A 13,718-nucleotide genomic window follows, 5' to 3' on the forward strand; every position below is an offset into this window, starting at 1 on the left:
AATCTGCGGATCTACGGAATACAAGAGGGAGCCGAATCTAAGGCAGAATCGCTGACCCAGTTTCTGGAAGCCTGGCTCAGAGAGGAGCTTAATATTAACATCAACCTCCAGATTCAACGCGCACACCGAGCATTAACCCCGAAACCGGCAGCGGGTCTCCCCCCAAGGTCAGTCGTTGTCAATTTCCAACAATTCACAACTAAAGAGATGATACTTAAAAAGGCATGGGAAAAGAAAATAGTCACTCTGGACGGAAGCAGGGTTTATTTTGACCACGACTACTCGGCAAGAATGGTGCAAGAACGTAAAGCGTACGTGAATATCAAAAAGATATTAAAGAAAGAAGGCATCCGCTTCCAGACTCCTCTCAGCAAGATGCGGATCCACTGGCCAAATGGAGTGAAAACTTATGGCAACGCGGAGGAGGCTGCTAACGACCTGCAAGCGAGAGGATACAACGTGGAAAAAGGGATAAACAGCCGGGAGAGAGCGAGCGCCGAGGGACGTCTGTCAATCGGGGCAGCGACATGGAAACCGGTCCGGCCCACGTATGCTGGTGCGGCTAGCAGGCGAGCTCGAGAGAGACTTCAAGAATTTCAGCATAACGATAACCATGCATGAGAGGCGTATAAGGAGACGTATAACAACAAGATGGATTCACGGTGTGTCTGGTAGGATAATATGGAAACACAAAGTTGGCTAGGGATGGACAGTACACAATAATGACTAGTATGAGTGTGACAATCTTTCGTGAGTCATATCTCATTACTGGAGGGGGGCCCTTTCAATATGAGAGACATACCCCCCAAAAACAAAGAGAGGAACAACAGGTGGGGAAGGTGGCTGGTACCTCTTTATTGAAGTCCTCTTATCTGTATATAGTTAAACTAAGTTGTAACTTGTTGATGAAAATGTTTTGTTTAAACAAGGGTTCAATGGAGTGCCTGTGGGGGTCTCAAAAGATAGCCGGTAGATCACAAAAGGATAATGCTCACTACACATGAAGAAATAAAGTGTATGTCCTTAAATGTTAATGGAATCTGTAACCCAGTTAAAAGAGCCAAGATTATGACTAAACTGAAAAAGGAGAAGACACAGATAACTTTCCTACAAGAAACTCATTTATCAAAAATAGAACATGAAAAACTGAGGAAATTTGGGTTCAAAAACACCTTTTACAGCTCTCATAAAAACTCTAGGAAAAGAGGGGTTGCAATTCTCATAGCTAACTCCCTTAAGTTTCAATCTCACAAAGAAATAAAGGATAAGGAAGGTAGATATGTCATTGTCAAGGGTGTGATTGATCAAACAATGGTCACATTGATGAATGTGTATGCCCCCCCTGAAAGTAATAAGGAATTCTTTAAATTGATTTTTGATATTCTTGTGCTTGAAGCAGAAGGTATATGCATATGTGGAGGAGATTTTAATGTGATACTAGATAGTGACTTGGACACAACCAGCCTGAAGAAAAATAAAAATTCAATTCCAAAATTAGTAAGATATACATTGGAAGACACTAACTATTTTGATGTCTGGAGAGCTTTGCATCCGCTACAGAGGAATTATAGTCATTATTCAGCAACACATTGTGTATATTCAAGAATAGACTACTTCTTTATGCAAAAAGGGAATAGAAATATAATAACAGATTGTTGGATTGGAGTGGCAGATGTGTCGGACCATAGTGCTATCTACTTAAAAATCTATCTTAAAGGTAGACCAAGAAACACAATATGGAGATTAAATGTGGGGCTATTAAACAATAAATCTGTGGTAGAACAAATACAAAAAGATGTCAAAACTTATTTAGAAGAAAATGACAATGGTGAAACCGATCCAATTATTTTATGGGACTGTTTGAAGGCAGTTATACGTGGGAAACTAATCGCAATATCAAGTAACCTTAAAAGAGAAAGAATGAAGCAATATAATGAATATGTGGATGAATTGTCACAATTGGAGAATAAACACAAACGCAAGGTGGATGTCAAGATACAACAACAAATGAAAGATATTAAGAAGAAAATTAATAATTTACTCTTATATGACATGGAAGTAAAAGCGAGATATGTAAAACAGAGCTACTATGAATCAGGCCCTAAAGCTGCACGACTATTGGCAAGACGTTTAAAAAAACAACAGGCAGAAACAACAGTCAACAAATTGTATAATTCTAAGACAGAACAAATGACACATAACCTAGAAGAGATAGAAAGTATCTTTACCGATTATTATAAGGACCTATATCTACAAAATGCACCTACTAATAATGGCCTAAATGATATTAAAACATTTTTAGACTCCTTAGATTTACCCTCTATTGGAACAATACAAAATGATCGCATGACGGCACCAATAACGATAGAGGAGATTCAGAAAGCGATTGGAAAATTACGAACAAACAAGGCACCAGGCAGTGATGGGTTTCCTGCCGAATGGTACAAGAAATGTGGAAAAGAATTGATACCCTTACTCCACCAGACTCTTAATTGGACTCACACTAAACATGTGATTCCCCCCTCTTGGAGGGAGGCAATTATCACGGTGCTGCCAAAACCACAAAAACAAAGGGAATACTGTCAAAATTACAGGCCTATATCGGTGTTGAATGTTGATTATAAAATCTATACTACAATCCTATCAAATAGGCTCCAGTCGTTTATACCAGACCTGATAGATGAGGACCAAGCAGGTTTTGTCAAAAATAGACAGGCACAAGACAATATTAGAAGGACCCTACACATCATACACCAAATACATAAAGACAAGATACCGGCTGCATTGATAAGTTTAGACGCAGAAAAAGCCTTCGATCGAGTCAGCTGGGAATTCCTGTACCTAACCATGGCAAAGTTCGGGTTCACTACGAAATCAATCCAATGTATTAAATCTCTCTATGACAAACCGACTGCAAGACTAAAAGTTAACGGCTCATTGACAAAGACATTCCAACTAGAGAGAGGAACTAGACAGGGTTGCTGTTTAAGTCCAACCTTATTCGCCTTGTATATTGAGCCATTGGCACAAATGATTAGACAAGACGCCCTAATAACAGGAATAGAAATCAATAGACAAGAGCATGTAATTAGTCTATTTGCTGATGACGTGTTGATAGCCCTCAAAAACCCCATAAACTCTTTTATGCAGCTTACAGAAATGTTAGGAAAATTTGGTACGCTTTCTGGCTACAAAGTAAATATACTTAAAACTCAAGTTCTAATGTTTAATTGTATACCAACTCAAAATCTTAAGGAATGGGAAATAAAGTGGGAGGCAAAAACCCTTAAATATTTAGGTATAAATATAACCAAAAACTATGACAAACTATATCAAAGTAACTATGGACATATAAATAACAGGATAAGGCAGGATATGGAAAGATGGAATACATATCCGTTAGGATTTAGTGACAGGATAAATGTGATAAAGATGAATATCTTACCACGATTGCTATATTTATTCCTCTCTCTTCCGATAAGCATACCTCAAACCCAATTCTCAGAATGGGATAAGTATATATCTAGATTTGTCTGGGAAGGCAAGCGGCCAAGGGTACGATACACTACTTTACAGCTTACTAAGGAGAAAGGAGGAATGTCGCTTCCTAATTTAAAAGAATATTTTCGTGCTGCACAGATACGCCAGATAACATATTGGTGTAGTGATGATTACGGGGCTCGCTGGAAGGATGTGGAGCTCTCCACACTCAATGTCCCAATCCAAACAAACATGGGTATGAAAAAGACCCCTGAATACGTAACTAAAGACCAAGATAGGAACCCGATAATATCCTTTACATTAAATGTATGGTATGATACAGTAAGGGAGTTCAGGATTGGCAAAGAGCTTGGTTTGCTAAAATGGATAGCCTTCGATGAAGAATTTAGACCAGGAAAATTGGATCTTGGTTTTAAAAATTGGAATGAAAAGGGAATCACAGCATTTTGTTTATTAATCAAAAAAGGAGAAATTAAAAGTTTTGAAGAATTAAAACGGGAATACAACTTAAATAACAAGGATTTTTTCAGATACTTACAGGTGAGAGATTACTTTAATAAAAACATAAAAATAGAGGAAGACAAAATCCATCCTATTATAAAAATAAATATACTGGCATATAACAGTGTTATTCCAAAAACAGTGTCTACCCTATACAAATGTTTGATGGAATCAAGACAGGAATCAACTGTATATGTTAAAGTAAAATGGGAAAGAGAGCTGAGTGAAGAAATCACTGAGAGGGTGTGGTATGAAACATGGAAAGAACATAAGAATACAACTCACTCATTGAGGTGGAGAGAATTCATCTGGAAAAATCAAATTCGCTATTTTATTACACCTAAGATTAAAAATAAACAAACCAATACACAACAACAATGTTGGAGGCTGTGTGGATGGGATGAACCAGACCATACACACATTTTCTGGAAATGCAGAAAAATTCACACTTTCTGGGTTAAAATTCACTCGGCTCTCTGTGATATATTAGGTTATATTATTCCTAGAACCTGCCTTGTTTTGTATCTAGGGTACTTGGAAGGTACTGTAGATGTAAAGGATCGTTACCTGGCTAAGATTCTCCTTTTGGCAGCAAAGAAGGCCATCACCAAAAACTGGCTTAAGTCAGAAACACCAGGAAAGCAGCAGTGGGTAGCAATTGTGGAGGACATTATGGAGATGGAGAACCTTACATATAAACTGAAATTAAAGGAAGAACGCTTTTTGAAGGACTGGGGAAAATGGTTGACGTACAACGGAAGGGGAAAAAACAGACTGAACTGAATGAAGATGAGCATACAAGAAGAAAAAAAAAAGTGAAATGAACGATGGAAATGTTTGACACCACAGGCATGTTTCCTTTTTTTCCTTTTGTTTTCCTTTATCTTATTTTTCTAATTATTATTCTATATGTATCTATATTTTTATACATATATATTTGTTTGTTTCTTTTTCTTTCTAATTTCACTGTCTTGAGTTTGTGACTCTCTTTGTATTCTGTTATTCTGAAGAAACTGTATGCGTAATGGACAGGTGAGTTGTTCAAATAAATAAAATAAAAAGTTAAAAAAAAATAAATAAATAAATAAATAAATAAATAAATAAATAAATAAATAAATAAGGTTAAAAACAAAATCTGGTAATTCTTTGTTTTTACATTCATCGGGCCCCAATATGACCAAATATCAAAGAGAAATTAAAAATGCATGCCGTGGAAGAGTTCAGGTCTTAGGAGGTTAAAGCTGTAATACGCTATTTTTTTTTTTTTTTTTGCAAAAAATGCAAGTAAAAATAATAATCAAGTTACATGTAAGTTTACTTACATGTTTAAACCTATTAATTAAACCTATTTCAAGGCTAATGCAATGATATGAAATATATATTTTTTCCAGCCCATTCCTCTATGGTCTAATTTAAGGTTGTTTAAGATGGGACCCTGACTCCAGGTAAAAAAAATAAAATGGCGGGAAAACAGGATTGATTGAGTTTAAACCTTTTCTAATTACACTTACTCACCATTTTAGACATTTGTCTTTTTAAATGAAACCCCATGATTTCGTATTTCATGACATTTCCTAAAACGGATTCTTTAATCATGTCGTGAATTTGGGGGTGCATGGGATGAAAAGGAAAACAAAAATATGTCCATTTATACGTAGAACTTTTAAGTCATTTTGATTCCACAGATATGAATGGAAAACACTGCGCTCAATGGTTGTTGCACACCAGGTTGCCTAGTAACATCTACTGAAGTAAGATATTTTGAAGACTGCTCTATCATGAGGCAGGACTAGCTTGATGGGGGATTTTAGTTAGATAAAAGCTGAACAATTATTTTCGGGCACAATAGGGTTGGAGACACATGGAGAATCCAGCACACTGCTGGCTGTGCAGAGCAGCGGGGTAACCCTGGCTTAACCAAGAGAAATCCACAGTGTGGGGAACTAATCTGAGCAAATAATGGGTGAAGTCCCAGGCACAGAAGCTTAATCGGACAGGTTTCAGGTCTGAGGAGCAGAGCTGACAAGGTCAAGGGTTGCAGAAAAGAGAGAAAGAGAAAAAGAAAGCGGTCTGGTAGAAGAGCAGGCAGATGTGCACAAGATGGCAAACGTTCACTGTTGCACAAAAAGTCATTCATTACATTGTCTTTCTTTTTTTTGTTGTAGCAACTTGTGAGGCCAGTTTAGAAATTTGGCCCATGAGCTGTTGAATACAAGCGGTTACTGACAAAACCAATGTAACTTATATGCGATATACTTTAACATCGGTAATAAAATAATTTGCGAAACTTATAAAACCCCTAAAACTAAACCTGAAACACTTATTTTCTTAGATCTTACCTTTAATTGCAAAATTCAAGAATGACTTCTTCGCTGTTGTTGTTGCAGGATGAGTCGCACTGGTGATTTGGATCTTAAAGTGTTAAAGCTATACAATCCAGTAACACATGACAGTGTCCAAATACTTTAAGATCAAACTGTAAAACAACTACTGTGTAAAGAAACAGGCTTCCAACATATAAATGTATTGCATTGTTTCTCCAGTTAAAGCCATTAAAGCCTTTCTCTGGAATGATGTTTGGTGATTTAACCAGACTGAAACAGTGTCCTTTGTCATATCTTCAGCCATGTAAATCCTTAATTATTGCGCTATCCATCCATAATTAAATCTCCCCTCTATTTAAGTCCCCGTTGATGCAATAAAGACACAGAACTAAATCCTCATTTGGATTTTTTGATACTACTTCAAACCTTTTTAAATATTAATTTCATACACCTTTTTTGTTTCAACTCCCTATCCTAACCGCACAAGTAATTGGTTTCAGTGTGAAGCACTGCAGGCAGTTTTGATGTCCAGAAAAAAAGACTATCATTCTGATAAGTGTTCAGTGATCAATATTTAAAGATCAAAAGATGATTGCAGCTCATAAAAAAGTATTTTTCTTACAGTTAAGAGCCTCTTTTAAAAAGTCTGTATTAGAACTGCTTTCACAGCTGGCAATCACCCCTTTTTACTGACTCACCAAAGCATGCCACTAATTCAGAATGTCTTGCAAAAAACAGAGGAAAACAGACATTTTGATAGCTACATTTTCAGTTTTTAAGTTGTTTAAAAAAAAAATCTGATATAATTTGACCTTTTTGAAGCAACCACAGCAGGCTTACTGTATAATTAAAGGAACACTTTTCAATCAGAGTATAGCATCAAGTCACCTAAACTTCTGGGATATTGACCTGGTCCGCTAATTAGTTTCAGCTGCTTTGATGTTAATGAAATTAACAACAGGTGCAAGATTGAGAGAACCCCCACCACGCGAATTGTTTTACAGGTGGAGGCCACTGGCATTCTCTGCCTCCTCATCTTTTCTGTTTGTTTTTTTACTAGTTTTGCATCTGAATAGGGTAGAGATCAGCAATCTGCGGACCCTACAGAGATTGCACAGGTAATCCAACTCCTCCAGGATGGCACATCCAGATGTGCCATTGCTAGAAGGTTTGCAGTGTCTCTCAGCAGTCCCACGAACATGGACAAAAGACAGACAGTTATTGTAGGAGAGCTGGACAGGACCATAGATGGTCCTTAACCCATCAGCAGGACTGGTATCTGCTCCTTTGTGCAAGGCAGAACAGGATTAGCACCAGCGGAGCACTACAAAACCTTTAGTGGATCCTGTGCTCAATGATTGGCACTTAGGAATCTGATTGGTGTTTGCCATAGAACACCAGAATTGGCAATCACTGCAATTGTGTCTGAGCTCGCGACCATGCGTGACTCCACGGAGGAGAACTAAAGCTAAATGAAACATATTTGTATGGGAGCTGCGCAAGAGTGCTGATCTGCAATCAGGATTCAAATCCACAAGATTGATTCTGTCCCTCATGCAGTAACATGAAGCAACCTAGTCCAGCCTCAGCTAGCTGTGGATCTAAAAATACAGGTAACTGGAGGAAACCACAAAGCAACTGTGGTCAAATTCTAAAGCCTCGATAGAAAAACTGATGTTTAAGTCACCAACAAGCATTAGTCAGAACCTTGCAATGCATTATACGTCCAACTAATTCTCTGATATATTTTCTCTGATATATATTCCAAATGATAACAGGGTAGAAGGAAAAATAGTGCTCTTCTTTTTCTTTTTCCTTTCAGGGTTCATCTGCCTCCATCTCACCCTCTCACTTGCATCCTCACACCAACCCTCTGCACGTCCTCCTTCACTACATCCATGAATCTTTTCTGTGGCCTTTACTTTTTCCTTCTGCCTGGCAGCTCCACATTCAACAATGGTCTATTACAAATAATGACGGGAATCGAGTTCCAGGTGAGACCTGTGTCCAGTTCATCTGAATCATATGCCTCCAAGCGTATCGGTCCCTTTCATCAATGCTGGCATGTTTTTCTGACAAAACACTGACTCAAACTAATAACAGTGGACTTTTTGGACAGCTGAGACACACTTTTTCTCAGCTCTTGTTCTCAGATTGTTCTGCTTTCTTTCTACACTGTGATATGATTAAGAGAGATGTGTCCTGGAAGGCCTGTGAAGGTCTACTTTTGTCCACAGAGAAAACAGATAAAGAATCAAAAATACAAATGATGAAGTGGGCCTACAAAAAAAAAAAAAAAAGTCAAATACAATGTTGGTATCAATAAAGGATTATCCAAAAATGCAAATACCTGCACACACCTCAGACCCATGTAGTAAAACAGGACTGTCCACAGTCTGACTTTGTGTAATTTGGAACTAGACTGACTTGCATTCTAGGTGAGGCCTCGACTATCCAGGACCCTCTAAATCCATCCTTTAATGCATTATCTACTGCTTAACAAATTCTGGGAGGTGGTTTCTCTGTCCAGCCTGTTCTTCCTGGGGAATACCAAGATGCCCCTTCTCCAGAAAGTTAGCTAGGAGATGTGATCTTTGCAGCATTTGTCTACCTTTAGGGACTTTGCTTGGTTGGACGTGGCCATAACACCTTCCCCACAATCTATCCAGGAGACTTTAGACCCAGATAGATGAAGCTCTTCTGTGGATACCTCTCCAAAATGATGCTATTGTACCATGTTCTAAACAATACGTGGCGCAAATCATATTCTTTTTTATTACCTAACACATCTGTATGGACAGACAATAGTATATATGATCTTTTGTTATGGCAGTCCTGATGCTGAAACCAGTGGTCATGCAGAAGCCAGTGTCCACACAGTTACAGTTAGGGCTTTAGCTGAAGGAAAAGCACAACACAAATTTGTATTTGTGGACATGCAAAATGTAAATATGTAAATATGTTGTTGACAACATACATTACATTCACTGACACCAATCAACAGATTAGAAGTCGTGACCTCATCACAAATTGCCACGAGAAGTTAACAAAGGCAGCTTGAGATAGAAGGCCTAACGCCGCCTGTCTCTCGACAGGGATTTTAATTCCGCTGAATTCTGTGAAAAGTATTTTTGAAGCTTTGAGAAGCTCAGCTATTTAATCTTAAAGGGTTTTTACCTTAACCCTGACAAAACAATGTCCGAAAGTCAAAGTGCTCCTCAGGGATACAACAGCAGAAAACACAGCCTGCAGGGAGCTGCGCACAGCCAGAAAGATAATTGTATGCAGCACACAGACAATGAATGATTTGCTGCGGTTAGTCCATACATGTCTGCATGTATGAACCCCCCCCCCCCCACGAGTCCACCACACAATCAAATTCCAGTTCATTCCATTCCTAAATCTATTTTCCAGCACTCTGATCTCCTCCTCTACAGTTACTGCTCTTTTCTATCACCCAGTCATTCAGAGAAGGTCCTTTCCCGTAGAGTTTTTTCTTGAATTTATTAATCCAATGAAAGGTGTGTGTGTATGTGTGTGTGTGTGGGGGGGGGGGGGGGGGGTTGTAGGTGTGGCATTTTCAAAAGGGAATATCCTGAGGCAGAACAAAGTAAGTCCGAGTGTGCGATACAGAGAGCGATATTCATGGAACCATTCCTGTGGCTGGTCTGACGTGCCCAGTCCCTCGGCTAATGAGCCATTCTGAGTCCAACTGTATTTCTAACCATTAGTCAATCACCGTCTCCTCACTCGTCCACTCTGACAAGCACAGTGTGAAAAACGAAAAGAGACAGAGATGGCTGTTTTGCATATCCACTTCTGGTGGCAGGCACGGCAGAAGCAGAAAATGAATGAAATCATGTGCTACGCAGTCCTACCTCAGAAAAAAAAAAACGACTTAGTTTTTTGGCAGGTGGAAAGTCAATTACTGAGCATTGGAGCATGTTTGTCGATAAATGGAAACTGCAGTATTTAATCACCAGTGGGAATCAAACCCTCACTTTAACACTGGGAGAGCCACACTAAAGCAGCCAAATGAAGCAAGCCTTAGGAATTATGGCACTGCAGAGGAAGAGAGGGAGAGAGAGAAACAGACACAAACATGCAGACCGAGAGAGGACCAACCCTTTGCCAATATCGCCTTCCATTTTCATGCCAGTAGAGCCAGCAGGTGCTTGAGCATTCAGGGTATGAGAAATGACTTTGAAACTGAATAAATATCTGTCTCTGTCATGAGCCCTGTTAAATACGAGTATCCTGATGAGTTCATTTTATAGCCACAATTCTTCTGTGCTGACACATGTCAGAGTTTCACACCCCATCAGCGGAACACCAACCCATTTTGGGCTCCCAAAATTATTTGCACGCAAACCACATCAGCAGCAGCAAGGCGCTTCCACCACATACTGCGTGTTTAACGACACTTGTGGCTCCTTTTCTCTGGGGGGGGGGGGGGGTAGTAGAGCTGAAGGAATTATGTTGTTGAAAGGCGAGTGTAAAAAAACAGAAAAAAAGAAAAACAGGTCCCAAAATGTCCCAAAACGCCCTAATCCTCCCTGAAGACAGGTGGATTAACGGACGTTCAATGAATAAACACGTGCGCACGCGCCACACTGTGTGTGTATGTGTGTGCGCGCGCACGGGTGCTGGATTATTTCATTCCCAGTTTGGTGCAGGTATTTGCTGCTGAGCAGAGCAGGGACGTACACGCGGACGGCCACACCCGCTCTGACTGAGCCAGCGGCGCGCGAGGACAGACCTGAGCACACCCTTTTTGAATGTCATCATTCCGCCCCCATGCAAAGGAAAGGAAGGAAAACAAAAACAAAACAAAACAAAAAACGTGGAAAGCAACAGAATCCCACTTTGTTTCAACGAAAAAAATAAAATAAAATAAAAACTTGACATAATGTTCCAGTAACTAACTCGGAAATATCAGAAATAGTAATAGTATAGTCCAGTTTAGATTACATTTTGTAACCGTGACGTTTTTATTTTCTCTTCACATAAAACAATGCGACGCGTCAACACAGCAGTAACTCGGTTCCATTCATCTGCAAAGTTTCCTCATTTGTTCACGTTTTTTTCTTTATTATGTGCGAACAACGATGCTACTCTGCGGTTGTGACCCCTGTGAGGGCCGGGTACTCTAACTGAGATTAAAATGACTTTGAAAAGTTGACTCATAACGCCTTCAGCATGCCGTCTGTACTACGTCCTCCAACTTTCTCCGTCTATTCCTCTTCAAATACCTCCAGCAGCGCAGATGACCTCTGCTGTTGGTGTCAAGGATGCAAGGGCGCGCTTGAACATCCCCTTCAGCGCATTTAGGTAATTAAAAATAAGAAAAAAAGGTGTACTCACCAGTGAAGACTGTTTGTTGTTCTGCCTCCCTGCAGTTTGAGCTCTATGTCTAATTATAGCTGGGCAACATCCTCCTTATATTCTTATTGCTGGCTACAGTACGTCCATTTCCTCTCTCTCTCGGGGTTTACGACTCAGTCTCCGTTTCTGGTTTATCTTCTGAGTGGGGGCACGCAAATCCTCCAGCCCGGGATGTGCGTCTGCCTCCTGGGCAGGGTTTTGTCAGTTTGTCCCGGAGACAAAAGCAGCAGCAGTAGCAGCACAGGAGGTGGACCGGGGCGGACGCACCGGACGCGTTCTCCTTTCCATTGTGCGCGCACCGAGACGCGTCCTGCAGCCACGCACGAGGGGAAAGTGACAATCAATCCTGGCTCAAGTTCAAGGCAAAGACAGGGTTTAATAACTGTAGTGGAGGATGCTGGGAGGTAAGTCTCTTTCAAGGAAAGTTTAAACACTGAAGAGCCAAGCGTTAAGGAGGATGAGAGAGGCGGCAATAAACTGGCAACTGACTGAAGCTGAAGGGAGGGAGGGACAAAGAGAGAGAGAGAGAGAGGGAAAGAGCACTGCAGACTCGGATTCGCTTCAGCGACCACGAGTTGATTACTGGTCCCGCACATTTTCATACTTCTACCGTCACTAGAGACGAGTTCATGCTAATTTTGAAGTCTTGTCACGGTGTGTGAATTCCGTGAAGCTGCACAACGAGTGTTTTATATTTCTATGTTTATCTGTGCTGTTTAGTTGTGCCACATGATGCAGTGGATTACACCGACAAATCAACTTACTTGTATATAAAAATAGAATATGGTTGAGTTCATCCTATTTTTACTTGGAAATTTTTTTTCTTTCCTTGTGAGCCAGGTTTTGTCACCATTTGAGGTGGCGGCCTATTAAGTAAAGCATTGATTCTTGCAGAAAAAATATTCTTCAACTCAATAAACATGAAGCAAAGATTTTAAGTAAAATGCAATTGAATATATAAATAAAAATAAAATGTTTATTTATTCAGTTATTTAACCAGTAAGGAAAACATGCTTGGTATAAAGTGATTATACACCAATCATCCATCATCCATGCATCCATCCATCTTCTTTCACTTATCTGGGGCCGGGTCACGAGGGCAGCAGCCCAAGCAGAGAAGCCCAGCCCTCTCCCCAACCACCTCCTCCAGCTTATCTGGGGGAAGACCAAGGTGCTCCCAGACCAGCCGAGAGATATAATCCCTTCAGCGTGTCCTGGATCTGCCCCAGGGCCTCCTCCCGGTGGGACATACCCAGAATACCTCACCCAGGAGGCGCCCAGGAGGCATCCTCATCAGATGCCCAAACCACCTCAGCTGGCTCCTTTCGATGTGGAGCAGCAGCTGCTCTACTCTGAGCCCCTCCCGGATGGCTGAACGTCTCACTCTATCTCTAAGGGAGAGGCCAGCCACTGTTCGGAGAAAGTTAATTTCCAACACTTGTGTCTGCGATCTAATTCTTTCGGTCACTACCCACAGCTCATGACCAGAGGTGAGGGTGGGTACATAGATCGACCGGTGATTTAAGAGCTTTGCTTTTACAGTTGGATCTCTCTCTTTACCATGACGGACCAGTGCAGATGATATGATATGCTGGGTGGTGCATTCTGACCAAACATCATCACCAGTTTGATCTCCTCTGTTCAGATCCAGTTCTGCTGTCATGGTCCTTTCAGAGAGAAGAGCCCTTCTCATGCTTCAGCTTAACATATCTTATGATATTTCCTAATGCAGCAGCTCAAGCCCAGCTCGCTCAGTCAGTAGAGCATGAGACTCTTAATCTCAGGGTCGTGGGTTCAAGCCCCACGTTGGGTGTGGCTGCTTTAAGACAGGACTTGTCAGGTAAATGCATGATTGTTCTAAGCATCACATCTGACAGCCTTGAAATGCTTGAAAACATCTTTCATCCAGTGTAGTTGTGTACTTGAGGTAGGAGGACATGGAGTGATGCTGCTAACACCCAAGCATGAAGCAGCTAAATCTAGTCAATTACTCATTTTATTACTTAC

The 13,718-nt window shown here is 40.5% G+C and overlaps 1 protein-coding gene and 1 non-coding gene across 3 annotated transcripts in view; one reads left to right on the forward strand and one right to left on the reverse strand.

Moving 5' to 3' along the window:
• Positions 1–12,195, reverse strand: part of htr2cl1 (5-hydroxytryptamine (serotonin) receptor 2C, G protein-coupled-like 1) — a 227,541-nt gene extending 215,346 nt beyond the window's left edge. For both annotated transcript variants that reach the window (XM_026162610.2, XM_026162609.2), the window contains exon 1: positions 11,691–12,195. The gene's annotated coding sequence lies outside the window, so the exon portion shown is untranslated. The remainder of the gene's footprint in view (positions 1–11,690) is intronic.
• A 1,256-nt stretch (positions 12,196–13,451) lies between these two features.
• Positions 13,452–13,524, forward strand: trnak-cuu (transfer RNA lysine (anticodon CUU)). Its single transcript has one exon. It is a non-coding gene; the product is annotated as a tRNA-Lys (tRNA).
• Positions 13,525–13,718: the final 194 nt, after the last annotated feature.

The sequence above is a fragment of the Astatotilapia calliptera genome, chromosome 3 (genome assembly GCF_964374335.1).
Source record: "Astatotilapia calliptera chromosome 3, fAstCal68.1, whole genome shotgun sequence".
NCBI lineage: Eukaryota > Metazoa > Chordata > Actinopteri > Cichliformes > Cichlidae > Astatotilapia > Astatotilapia calliptera.